The following is an 11,002-nucleotide window of genomic DNA, read 5'->3' as shown; positions in this document are numbered from 1 at the left end:
ATGTCCTCTAGCACTCTGTAGTGCTAGCATCCCCAAAATATCTTAAATTCTCCATCTGGGGCCATGCCCTGGGATTTCTCAAAGCTGGGAGCTGTGTTTGTTCCTGGCGTGTTAGGAGGTCCTTCCTGGGCTGTTTTCAGTTGGATTACAATTTCCAGATGTTGAGTCAGGCAATGAGCGTGAACCCTGCTGAGGTTATACATGGGAAGTGAGAGGAGTTCCCTTGATAAAACCAACAATTACCCCATGGCAATCTGTTAGTGGTGGAGCAAGACAAGCCCCATGTCCCTGAATCACTGCAACCCATCTCATCAGGTTTTCTAAGTCCTGAAGAAGTTTCTTCTTAAGCCTCAGCTCCTACAGTTCCGTGAGTTTGTGTCCAGCTAAACTTTTGAGAGGCATGAAATGATCTGGCCCTAAAGCCAGTTTGGGGGGGTTCTTCTGCATCCAATGTGGATGAAGAGGATCTGGAGGAAAGAGGAAAAATGCTTTTTTCCTTGCCCAGATGGGAATGCCCTTTCTTTCAAGCTGTATATAGCCCTGATTTTGTGGACTGGGCACTGCCAGGCCACCTTGCATGGTGAAGGATTAAGCAATTTCCTTCCCTTCTCCTCTGGAAGGTGTTTTGATTAGCATAACCATTGTGTTCCCAAATTAGCTTGTGTTCCTGGCTTTGCCCGTAGGCTGGCTTTTCCTGTTGCAAGCCTGCTCTGGCACAGTGATATAGCTTTACATCGGGGTGGATCCTACAGAGAGCTGGTCCTACAGCCCTGCAGCTTTCCAGCGCCTGGGATAGCTGCGTGGAAAATGTTCAAACAGCCCAAGCTTTGATGTGAGGCCAGTGGGACCACAGCATGTGCTGGACAAAGGGTAGGAGCAGCTGGGACAATGGCCATCTCCTTCCCTGCCATGGTGGCACAGGGAACATTAACTTCTGGCACAGGCTAAGGTGCACAGCTCTGGTATCTCAAGCCATCCTGTCTAGATGGGTCTGAGCCCATCTAGCACATCCCTCTGCCAGTCACTCACCTGTTTCTGCTTTCCTCCTGCCAAACATCACTCTGAACTGAAACAATGCATGGTTCTAGGAGAACATTCAGAGTAAAATGTGAAATATTTTTCAAGTGCCAACAGGATAGATACATGCACATGCACACAGAGTGATTAACTGGGGGCTCTTGCATGTCGTGGAGAGCAGGAGATGCTTGCAGAGGAGGTCTGGTCGGGCATGCAACGTAGAATCTGAAGTTACTGGTTGGCACATCTCTTTGGTGTCAAGCCTTATCCCCAGAAGATCGGGGGAGTCTGAAATCAGCTGGTTAACACTCATTCACTGCCGGCTAAGCCACAGGAGGTGGTGTAGCTTCACAACACACCCTCTGTGAAGAGAAGTCTAAGTAAGGTTTAAGTTCTGCTTAAAACATTTCCAGAGAAGGATGGAGGATGAACCACATGGGTATTTGACCTTGCCCCATTGCAAAGCGCATGTTATCAAGCCTTGAAATGGCCTGGAGCAATCTGCCACCAGATTTCAGATGAATTTACACAGTGGGAGCCCTGTTATGGCCAGGAGGGGAGAAGAAAGGATGCTGCAAGAATGTGATATTCTTGATGAGGTCAGTGGGCAATGTGGGAAGTAGCTGGGGAGGAAAGAAAGAGGTTACCTTCTCAAAATCTTTGTCAGCTAATTTAACTCCAAGGTCCTCATCAATCCCATCTACTTCTGTAATAGTTTCATCACCAGTGGGCCCAAAGATAAAGTTGTTGAACCTTTGGCTTCTGGTTGCCATTTCTGCAGGCTGGAGTGGTTGGAAAGAGGAGGAAAAAAATAAGCTAAAGTACAGATGTGCTCCTCATGATTTGGTGCAGGTGTTGGTACAAGAGCAGAGGCTGGCCAGCAGCCTCCAGCTCAGACAGCCAAGGGTTCCTCCACCCGGGACGGGATGCTTGCGCTGTGACATTCTTTTCATAAATGCACTGGATGTAGGGGCTCATTCCCCGATATCCCCAGGGCCCTTCCCAGCAGCTGGTCCTGGAGGAATTAACTTCTTCCTTTGAACATGAGCAACCGGAACTGCAGCCACCATACAGGAGAGGTCCAAGCACAGTGCCACCAAGAGTCTGGAGGGATTACTGGAATTGCAAGTGCCTCTCTTGTGCCTTGAACATCCCCACCCGAGCACACTCAAGTCCTCCCCCACAGCATCTTCCTATGCAGGAATTCCTCTGGGCTTCATAGTATCTCCAGGTACATGATCTTGCCCTTGGGACTGCTGAATTTCATCTTGTGCTCAAGGTCTGCCTGCTCTGCTCATGAGATGTCCACCCCTTCTCTCACTTGGGAGAAAGATGGCCATTGCCAGGTGCCACCCCAGCTGACCAGGAGCAATTCTCCTCTGAGATAGCTGTCACTCCTACCTTGGAGGGAAAGGGCTCACATCTAGCCCCCAGCCTGGTTTGCAAGTTGCAGGACATTGCTGCCAACTACTATGGCCTCACCTCCAATGAGGTGAGGTGAGGCCATGAGGTTCACGTGTGCCATATCAGCACCTTCCTCCAGCCCATGAGAGATCCCCAAACTGGGAGCCATCCTTGACTCTAGGGTGGCTCTGTCCTAGACAGACACGATGCCCATTTTCAGCAGCTGTGCAACTAGGTTTTTTTCCACCAGGAGGACAGGCTGGGTGGGTGCACCTCTTTGGCTAAGTGGCTACCAGCAGCTTGGAGGCTGGCAGCACAGTGGTGAACACTGGGGAATGACAGAGGTTTTCGGGAGCTCTGCGGACCTCCAGAGGGGTGTTCCCGCTTCCCACCCCATGACTACCCAGGTAGCGCTCCTCCCACTGGCATTTGGGGCATCTCACAGAGCAGGGTGGTGGGGATGGGGAAGCAGTGGAACAGGGATCTGAGGCGTGAGCACTATGAGTGTGTCCCCGCTCTGGGAAACACGTTCTTTTACAAACACCGAGGGCAAGGCCTAGATGCTGAGACACAGGGGTTTAGTGCCCCTGGGGAAGCTGGCTGTCCCACTGGTCTCTGGCTGCCAGCCCACCAAAGTGGGAGTCTCCTGCAGCTCCTGATTCATGTTTCGTATTCAGGTAGCATTTCCCAAGCTCACATGGAGTTGGGTGGAAAAAGGGGGAGGCCAAGGCATACCCTGCTCCAGATGCAGGCCTAGCTGTGGCACAGTGCATTTTCTCATCCAAACCTCAGCTGTGCCACCACAGAAACACGGGCAAGAAGGGAGAAGAATGACCCAGAAGCTCTTGCTGTCACCTCCCTGCGGTCACACTGTGGCCTCGTGCTGTGCTCCACTGCAGCATCCACCTCCAGTTTCCATCGCTGGAGCAGAGCCACTGCTTATTAAACCCAGACCAGCGAGTGCTTGGCAAGGCGCACGGGCCAGGAGGGACCTCCAGGGAGCCGAGGCGAGGCTAGGCGATCCCTGCTTTTATAAAAAATGGGAGGCTGCTTCCAGGGTCTCTGAAGGGATTGAATGTGGATGTGGGGCCACTTGGAGGACCAGCTCAGCTGGTAGAAAACGCAGCACCATGTCCACAGTGCAGGCAGCACCCAAATCTGGAGCAAAGGACTCCTCTGCTTTCACTCCTACCAGCTTTTGCGGGGTGTTTCTGTAGCAGTAAGTGTCCCACAGTGGGAGCGAGGGTGGCTGGCACCTCCCCACCTCCCCAAGGGCTCAGGATTGAAAGGCACCAGCGAGCCTGGGCAGAGCTGACTGCTCTCCTGTAAGAAAACACAAGTCGTGCCTGTCTGCATGTTCAGCCGCAGCCCAGACATGGATGGCATGGGGACGCTATGAGGCGCTTGGTCACAGTCCCAGATGGCTCCCCAGGTAGGCTTTCATGGTCATCTCTGCACTGTTGAGCCTGGACCTTCAGAAGGAGCAGGGCTGTGAGGGACCTTGGGGAGTCCTGCAAGGCCTGCAAAAAAAAACCCTTGTGGCAGGGTTTATTTCATGACTGCTGTGCAGAGCTAAAAATACCCTAGCGATGGTTATGAATTTAGGATAACTAATACATCCAGTGGAAAGATTTGGAGCTGTTCCAGGGCTAAACAACAGTTTCTTCACCAACAGCCAAAGACTTGTGGATGCAAAAATAACTAGGAACTAAAAAACTTGAGCTTGCGCGAAGGATTTTCAAATTGAACCCAAGAAAAACTTCATAGCAGTGAGGACGACCATGGATAACCGCCAGCACTTGGGTTGTTTAAACAACAGGGTACACAAACCTCTGGGTTTGGGCTGGATGCTGCCTCTGGGCAGGAGTTAGAGAACTAGTAGTTAGGAAGAACTCCTTCGATATGAGGTGAAAGCAGATTATATTGATAATATAGGACTCAATGGCCTGGATCAGCAGCACCATGCAAGAATCCAAGGGAATCACTATGGTGGGAGGTATAGGCTTGAAGTCTTAAAAAGTGGGGGGAAAGATCCAAGAACAGACCAACTGGCAACTGTGAATGCTGGGAGGAGTGCTGTGGGGTGCACCAGCTTTGAACGACGTAGGTATCGGTGAGCAGAGGGCAAGTGAGGGTTTTGGACATCTGTCTGCAGACCTGAAACACAGCTGGGGAGGGAGCTGTCCTCGGGGCACACCCGTGCCACGGTGGCAGAGGACACCCACTTTCACATCCCAGCTCCATTTCCCGCCACGCCGTGCATTTCCCCACGCACGCGTGCGTCACTCTGCCCACATTGTTGTTCCAGGCTGAAGCAGACACTCAGTTATTCATTTGGCCGGAGATGGTAAGAGCTCACCTCCCTGCACCCTGGGTGCTTGGCTGGGGCAGTGCGTGCTAGTCTCTGCCCCGGTGAATAATGAAGTACTTGGAGCAAACGGCAAAAGCTTTGCTGAGAGGGCTCAAGAGAGCCCAGCCCCGCGCGAGGTGACTGGCGTGGCCCCCCGGGATGCTCACAGCAAATTGGGTGGCTGGGCAGGGTGCCCAGCTGCCTGCTCCATCATGGCTGCAGGTGGGGAAAATGAGGACCTATGGCTCTTGGGACATCAGTGCTGTTCAGGGCCCGCATTCTTGCCTCTGAACATTTCGGTTTGAGAAGGTCTTTGGTGGGTTTAACCAGCTGATGCTCCTGGGAAGAGTGGGGCAAGGCTGGAGCCCAAACCTTTGTGCCTTTGCCCAAAGGGCTGAAAGCTGGATTGCTCTCTGCCTACAGCCATCCTTTGTGTCCCTGGGTCCTGCCAGTCTGGGTCTTGCCACTCCACGTCCTGCTCGTGGTGGGGACTCCTGCCCAGTTTGCCTGCAGTGTGTAGAAACCCCCCAAAAAGTCTCCAAGGTCTCATGAGTGCTGAGAATAGAAGTGTTTGTGCCTATTTCAAGTCCCTCTGCAGAAGCTGTATTATCATAATTAGCTGAAACATTTCTCCATTAGCATATTTTTTTTCTCTTCTTCCACCACACCAGCCTGCATGAAACAGTTACTTATTCTCCTTGCCGTTGTGTCGAGATGTGCCAGGCGGCGGGCAGGACCTGCTGCCCGTCCCCAGCCCAGCCTCAATAGCACAGCCTGTTCTCTGCACAAGGGGCGACGATGTGGTGGCAGCTGGTGGGAATCCCAGGGAGGCCACTGCGAGCAGCCCTTGCTGCTGCCCCGTGAGAAGGTCTGGCCACCGAAATGCAGTGACATAGGTGACCCAGCATCTACAACAGGCTGCAAGGAGAGAGATGGCAGGAAGATCCTGACAGCCTGCCCTGTGACGTTGAATTATCGCTCCCTCCCAGGCACTTCTAGAACAAATTAATTTCTTACTCCACGGTCAGTGCCTAGCAAACGCGGAAGCTAGAGTGTGCACCACAACCTGGCCAGGGAGGAGCAGGAAAGGGAGAGAGATGGCTTGGAGCTTAGCTGAAGATGTGGAGGCCTGGGAGACATATTCCCACCCAAGCCTAGACCTTTTGTGCAATTTTGGGTAAAAAGTGTAGCTGGTGCAATCTCTGAATTACAGAGTAGACAGCAAAGCTCTGTTCTTAGGGCTCCTGCTTGGCTGGGTGTCTGGGTGCTTGGTTGGTTTTGGAGGCACATTCCTGGGGAGATGGGCCTTTGGTCAGAGACGGCTCTCGTGTCCTTATGGCACGAAGCGGCAGAGTTACAGCATCTCTCAGAGTGCCCTGGGTCTTCTCCAACAGTTAGTCCCTTCTAACATGAAGGAGGCCCTTCCAACCCTTCCCTTTTCATTTCCAAGGTACTGGGAAAGTGATCCGAATAACTTCCAGATAGCTAACTCCCTCTGGTTGCAAACAGGCACCTCCAGTTTCTTCTGTCCCACCATGGGAGGTCACAGCCAAGCCAGGAGGTATGCAGAGGGTGTGTGCCCAGAGGACAGCCACCATGCTGGCTGGCACTGGCCATCGTGGGCAGCTCTGGGCATGGTTTTACCCCCACCTTGGGATCCACAAGCTGGTGGGTGATCACAGAATCATAGAATCCTAAGGTTGGAAGAGACCTCTAAGATCATAAAATCCAACCATCAATCTAACACCACCATGCCTACTAAACCATGTCCTGGAGTGCCACATCTACACGTCCTTTGAACACTCCACGACTTCCCTGGGCAGCCTGTTCCAGTGCCTGACCACTCCTTCAGTAAAGAATTTTTTCCTAATATCCAACCTAAACCTCCCCTGCCGCAACTTGGGGTCATTTCCTCTTGTCCTATCACAAGTTTTTTGGGAGAAGAGACCGACACCCACCTCCTACAATCTCTTTCAGGTAGTTGTAGAGAGCAGATCAGCCCAGGCCCAGCGTTTGTCAACCCTGAAGAAAGGCTCATTTGGGGGCAGGCATCTTTAGGGTTCCACCTGCTCCGTGAGGCCCGCACCCAGCACTTGAGGAGGGTCCAGAGCGTGGACCAGCATCCTCATCCCTTGCAGGGGACTCCCCGGGTTTCCCATCCGTCCTCTCCCAGCCCTGCTCGTGGCCGATCCCTGGCAACTCCACTCGCCAGCACCGCCCGGGGCAAAGGTCTGCGAGGTTTCCCCAGCCCGGGACGACCGGTACCGACCCTCCTCGGCTGCTAGCCGGGCGCTCTCCCGCCGCCCAAAGGCCGGCTCCAGCCCCCGGGCGAGGCTCCGCGGCGTGGGGAGAGATGGCGGGACCCTTCCACCCGCGGGGATGAAGCGGAGGCTACACGCCCCACACTCCCGTCCCGTCCCATCCCGCCCCGCCGCGCTGAGTGGGCCCCGCGGCGCGGCGCGGAGCGACGGGGCGGGACGGGGCGGGGCGGGACGGGGCAGCCGAGCCCGGCGAGACAGCGGCGGAAAGTGCCACGACTCCACACGGCCGCGGCTGCGAGGAGGGACCGCGACCCGGCACGGGTGGGTAGGCGGCGGCCGCCCTCCCTCTCCCCTTCCACAGCCCCTTCCCCTTCCACTTCCACTTCCATGCGGGGGAGTCGCCGCATGGGACCCCCTTTACCCCCCACCCCGGTGCTCCCCGCCACCCCCGGCTGTCAGCAGACGTGGAGCGGGGTGGGGACACACGCGCGCGTGCGCCCCCGCCGCTCCCACGCGCGGAAGGGTGTCCCGCGTGGGACGGGGAAAAGGGAGAGGGGTGAGATCCCAGGTTTAGGTTCTGGCCACGTTTGCGGGTGGGGTGGGGGGGGGGTGTCGGGCGGATGAATGGCCCGCGGCGCGGAGAGGGCGGTGCGGAATGGCGGCGTGTGCGGCCGGGCTGGGCCGGGGAGGGGAGGGAGGGAGGAAAGGGAGAGGAGGGGCCCTGCGCCGCCCCCGGCCCCCCCGATCCTCGCCCCCTGCCCGCCACCCCGCCCCTGGCATCGCCGCCCGCCCCGCAGCCCTCAAACCCATTCCCCTGCCCCAGCGCCCGCCCGGCGAAATTCATTAATCTGATTAAGCGCGGTTATAAATGGTCACAGCTCTCAGACGGTTGTGCCTGATTTATTTTCTCTTTCCTTAACTAAACCTCCCCCTGCCCCCCCCAAAAATCCCTGGCAGCCCTGGGAGACTCCCGGCAGCCATGCCCAGAGCGTTTGGAGAGAGGTGACGACCCCATAAGCGGAGACCCCCCCCTCTCCACCCTGGGGTCTTTCGAGACTGGACCGCAGAACCGCGGCATAGTTTGGGTTGGAAGAGACCTTAAAGACTATCTCCTTCCAACCCCCCCTGCCCTGGGCAGATGTGCCAGCTTTGCAGTGCATTTTCTGGTGGGACGTCCTGCTTCTCGCCCTGCTGGGGAAGGGGTCCAGCAAGGAGAGCATGCGCCTGCACACGTGGCCGGGTGCAAGGGAGGAACCTCCCCGCCCGAAATGTTGGCTTACCTCTTCACAGAGGCTATGGCAGTGGCCTTCCCTTGCCCGTGTCACCGGGACGTGGCTGGAAGGAGCAGAGCGAGGCGGGTGCTACCTAGGAGAAACCCAAGCAGAAGCTGGCGAGGAAACGCCACTTGGGGCCGGGGAGGGGGGAGAAAATTTGTAATAGCCGCTGCAGAGTTTAGTCAAGCTGCAGCTATGGTGCTGTTACACTCTCCTTATGTGTATATATGTTTTTTCTGCCTTTTTTTTTGTTTGTTTTTACTCCGAGGCTGAGAAAGGGAGCTGGCAGCACCGCCAAGGGCCCCGGCTGCTGCTGCCGCACTGCAAGAGCTAATGGAGCACTCAAGCACGTTCAATTAAGCAGAGCTATAACTGTTGTCGATCAGTTAGGCAGCTGATCTGAAGTTGCTGCGTAGGGCAATGTGCACTGCCGGGAGGCTGGAAATGCACAGTCACTTATACGGAAAATGTATTTAAACACAGGCTGCTGGGGACGCGGGCAGGATCCGCTCATGGTGCACAGGCTTTTTCTTGTTTGTTTTTAATTTTTGTCTCTCTCTATTGCAACAGGGTGGAGAGAGAAACTCCAGGAGAAGTATCTGGTGATTGTCTTTTATCTGCTCGCAGTGCTGCTGCCTTCTCCTGCTGCCGGGCTGCCCTGGCATTGGTGGGATCGAGCCTCCCAGTTCCCTCTCCCTCATTCTCTTCCTCCCTTGTGCTGGAGGAACACCGCCCCCAGCCACGTCTATGCCCTCCTGCTGCCTTTTGGTCAGAGAAGCTGCAGACCAGGGGCAGGGAAGGAGGCAAGACTTTATTTCTTTGAGCCAGAAGCCAGGCATTGCCCTCCCGAAACTGTGTCCAGTCCCTTGGGTGCAGCCTACTTCTCGCCCTGATGGCCTTGGAAAAAGCCAAAATCTCAGCCTGGAAACTTGTGTGTTGGGTCAGCCAGCTTCGACCAACTTGTGTGTGCGTGTTTAGGGAGGGGAGAGCTTTTTATTTGTGGGTTGGTTTTTTTTTTTTATTTTTAACATGCTGGGAGGTGCTGTAGAGGAAGGGGAGCTGCAGGTGCTTCGCAGGCAGGTGTTGCTGCAGCTATGCAGAGCCTGGCTGCACAAGACCACTTCTGTCTTTCTCTGCCTTCTGAGTCCCCATCACCTCTTCTTCTACATTGCTCTAACCTGAGAAGCCACCTTGGCACCATGGCAAAGTGCAGGCCTTGGATTGCAGGGGGAATGGTTGCAAAGAGCATCTTTTCTCACCTGCAGCACCTGTCCAGACCGGGGAGGGTGATAACAGATGTATTTTCCTTTGGCTGCCTAAAGAAATAGTTTCTGTAACTCTTGCACAACCTGTCTCTTCCTTTGCTCCTGCCCATCTGATGCTTGACCTGGCTGGTTTAAACCAGGGTTGGTGGAATGCTGAGTTGCAGAGATACTGAATTTGTGTGGATTTTGTGGAAGTGGTTGCAAAGGGGAGGAGAGGCTGAACCAGGTGGGAAGGCTCTAGCCTGGCTTTTGACACTTAGCTGCCTCCAGCAAACGTGACCATAGGACACTGAATGTGGCCCTGCTGCTCTTGCGCCACGTGTCTGTGGGTTGGTTCCTCCTGGAAATTGTTTGGTGCTGAAAAACCAGCAAGGCTGAGTGCTATACTGGTTTTGCTTCCTTAGGGCAAGTTGGACTTTTGCTCAGGGCAAAGAGAGGTGAAAACAGCATGTGCAGGGTGGCGAGGGAGGTCAGGCCTCCTGGGCTGTTATCTGGGGTGTTGGGAAGTTTGATGGATAACAAGAAAAAGCCACAGGAACAGAAGAGTCAGAGCACAGAATTTCAGCTGGATCCTTTGTGTGAGAAGGCCAAGTGAAATACCAGTTGTCTATCTTATTCCTGTTCTGGTGGTGGTGAAAAGCTTTACCTGAACAAGCTATTTTTGGGAAGGAGTTTGCCTATGGAGATATTTTATGATTTCCACTGTTTTGGCCAGGTAAGGAGTAGAGGATGATCCTGCTCAAGAAACTTCACGCAGGTAAACATGCTCGGCGTCGGATGTGAACTTGATTTTTTGAAAGTGGACTCAGATAGCTGCTGGTATCCCTGCACCCCTTAGGCACGCAACCCTCTCCCAAAGCAGCCTGGGAATCAGATTGAAAAAACATCCTGGGGGACCAGAAAGTACAGAGTAGAAGATGCTGAAGTCTTCAAGCCTCTTCAAAGCCTGGCTGTTGAGCCAAACGTACACATGTGAAGGTCTCTTCTGGGCATCTGCGAGCAGACAAGCAGCGGTACCTTCAGTGCCCTATTTTTCCATGTCCTGGCTAAGGCTTTGCGCAGGTGGCAAACGTGGAGGGCATTCCTGCCAAAGGGCAAGGTGTGCATGCTCCTGCACCATGCTCACAATGGGTACTGCATCTTACTGTGCAAATCTGGGAGCAAACTTTCAGCCCTTCAAAGGCTGCGACGTCAGGAAATGCTTTGCTCCTGATGCTAATGCTGCGGCACGTTGCTTCTTGCATTTATGCATCAGGAAGTTCCCAGAGGAAGACTTTTTCTTATCCCCTAAATGCGAAAGCCAACCTGATTTGATTTAAGCGCGCGTGGTAGCATACAGCCTGCTGCCATCTTTGCACCATCAGAGTGATAGGCTCTTCGCTGAACGAGTTGTTTGGCTGGTCAGTGCCAAGTCTCGACCACAGGAGGAAC

General features: G+C 54.4%; 1 protein-coding gene across 3 annotated transcripts in view; it reads left to right on the top strand.

Moving 5' to 3' along the window:
• The first annotated feature begins 7,103 nt into the window (after positions 1-7,103).
• The window catches only part of RRBP1 (ribosome binding protein 1), a 28,061-nt gene continuing 24,162 nt past the window's right edge, over positions 7,104-11,002 (top strand). Inside the window, exons 1-2 of one of the 3 annotated variants that reach the window (XM_086745418.1) lie at positions 7,104-7,353; positions 8,877-8,908. The gene's annotated coding sequence lies outside the window, so the exon portion shown is untranslated. The remainder of the gene's footprint in view (positions 7,354-8,876; positions 8,909-11,002) is intronic. The other 2 variants (XM_086745417.1, XM_086745419.1) reach the window with 2 other exon arrangements.

The sequence above is a fragment of the Chlamydotis macqueenii genome, chromosome 3 (assembly GCF_036417535.1).
Source record: "Chlamydotis macqueenii isolate bChlMac1 chromosome 3, bChlMac1.mat, whole genome shotgun sequence".
Lineage (NCBI taxonomy): Eukaryota > Metazoa > Chordata > Aves > Otidiformes > Otididae > Chlamydotis > Chlamydotis macqueenii.
Note: the sequence above shows the minus strand (reverse complement) of the source record. Positions and strands in the feature narration are given on the sequence as shown.